Genomic DNA, 2,500 nt, shown 5'->3' with positions numbered 1-2,500 from the left:
TCAATTATTCTGCAAACAGGAGGAGGCTGAGCTCCCCTGCACAATACACCTCGAAACCCTCTCAGGTCCCGGCGGCGCGCAGCGCCGTCCTAAGTACTTGGTCGGGTTCGAGAGAGGCGCAATCGCCCGGAGTTTGGCGAGTAGACGCTTTAGGTGCGACCACCCGTGCTCCCAACTGAGCTTGCCGCTGCCGACAGAGGCCCGGGAGCGTGCTGTCGTGGCATTGCCGGCAGGAGACAACACGCGCCACCTACGGTGGCCGGCAGCTCCAACGCCAGCGCCACAGAAGGACAAAAGCCCCACTTGGGTGCCGAAGCGAACTCTCCCAGCACAGCGCACGCGCCAACACGTCCGCACAGCTGCGATACAATCCACCTGCGAGAACCGCAGAGGCGACCGAGCAGCAGACGGCGTCGCGGCGCCGAGCGCCGGGCGGCGGCGCATCCTCAGCGCACACAGTCCTCAATCGGACCAGCACACTGCAGATGTCCACCGCGCTTCGCACCGGGCCCGCGAGGACCTACTTTGGCCGCACGGCGCCGCGTGCAGGGTGCGCCGGCGCGCAGCTACGCCGCCTGCCGCCTCCGTCGGCCGGCGCGCCTGCCACTGGCCGCCCCCACCAGCCGGCTGTAGCGCGTGCGCCCACGCACCGCGCGGCCAGCACGCCGGGAGGCCCCCCCTCACCGGCCGGGGACGGTCCCACCCAGCCACCGCCGCGTATCGCTTCACACCCACATGCCATTCACGTTCGTGGGCATGGTGGGTATCGCTGAAACAACCGGTTGGTAGCTCAACCGATCGTCGCCATCACTGATTCACCTCTAGCGAGAACAACCGCACCACAACGGTTTACCAGTTCTTCATTTGCGTAACGTCACCAGCAAACGTAGACGTCCATCGCCATTTGCAAATTCAACGATTGTTGCATGCCTGTGTCAGGTGTCACGACACACTATGTCTGCCCACATACACGCAACAACATGTGCACGCTTCGCGGACACGTATAAGGTGGCCCCCGTACGTATGCGATGTCCATTGCGCGAACGACTGTCAACCGGCCTCTGTCGCATGTCGCAGATGTGGAACGCAGTGCACCATGCTATCACGGTGTGTGAGAAGAGACGACTACGTCTGACAACACGCGCCACTACATCAACAGACGGCTCATGCCGATCGCCATCCACGGCATACCATACTGCAATCCAGCTCTTATAGGGAGACGACATGTAGCTGAGTGCACAATATTTGGACCGTATGGTTCGCCGTTGTTGGCGCAGTCGTGGTACGGTCACACATGTACCACGATGTATCATTCAGTACATGAGGACCAATGTGCAGTACAGTGTGTGATTTGGACGTACAACATCAGCGGACAGTTGACACAAGCCGTACCACAACGTAGGCTGTGCTTCGCCATGCGAATGCCAATGAACAACTGCGAAGGGCATTGAGCATGTACGTCCTGCTGCCATCCGCATTACAGTGTATAGCTGCAAGGTGTTTAACATGAAGCGATACTCTGGGGACCGGGCAGTGCGAGTAGCAAACTATATTGCGGGGGTTGCAGTTAGGCAACACTACACTAATTTAACGCGTCGTATGACAATTACAGAGCAGGTTAAGGCCCAACGTGTGTTGGGTTAAGGCCCAACGTGTGTTGGGTTAAGGCCCAACGTGTGTTGGGTTAAGGCCCAACGTGTGTTGGGTTAAGGCCCAACGTGTGTTGGGTTAAGGCCCAACGTGTGTTGGGTTAAGGCCCAACGTGTGTTGGGTTAAGGCCCAACGTGTGTTGGGTTAAGGCCCAACGTGTGTTGGGTTAAGGCCCAACGTGTGTTGGGTTAAGGCCCAACGTGTGTTGGGTTAAGGCCCAACGTGTGTTGGGTTAAGGCCCAACGTGTGTTGGGTTAAGGCCCAACGTGTGTTGGGTTAAGGCCCAACGTGTGTTGGGTTAAGGCCCAACGTGTGTTGGGTTAAGGCGCAACGTGTGTTGGGTTAAGGCGCAACGTGTGTTGGGTTAAGGCGCAACGTGTGTTGGGTTAAGGCGCAACGTGTGTTGGGTTAAGGCGCAACGTGTGTTGGGTTAAGGCGCAACGTGTGTTGGGTTAAGGCGCAACGTGTGTTGGGTTAAGGCGCAACGTGTGTTGGGTTAAGGCGCAACGTGTGTTGGGTTAAGGCGCAACGTGTGTTGGGTTAAGGCGCAACATAGGTTAGGTTAAGGCGCAACATAGGTTAGGTTAAGGCGCAACATAGGTTAGGTTAAGGCGCAACATAGGTTAGGTTAAGGCGCAACATAGGTTAGGTTAAGGCGCAACATAGGTTAGGTTAAGGCGCAACATAGGTTAGGTTAAGGCGCAACATAGGTTAGGTTAAGGCGCAACATAGGTTAGGTTAAGGCGCAACATAGGTTAGGTTAAGGTACAATATAGGTTAGGTTAAGGTACAATATAGGGTAGGTTAAGGCGCAACATAGGTTAGGTTAAGGCACAACACGGGTTAGGTT

The sequence above is a fragment of the Schistocerca serialis genome, unplaced genomic scaffold, assembly GCF_023864345.2.
Source record: "Schistocerca serialis cubense isolate TAMUIC-IGC-003099 unplaced genomic scaffold, iqSchSeri2.2 HiC_scaffold_1192, whole genome shotgun sequence".
Classification (NCBI taxonomy): Eukaryota; Metazoa; Arthropoda; class Insecta; order Orthoptera; family Acrididae; genus Schistocerca; species Schistocerca serialis.
This window is presented reverse-complemented; position numbering follows the sequence as displayed.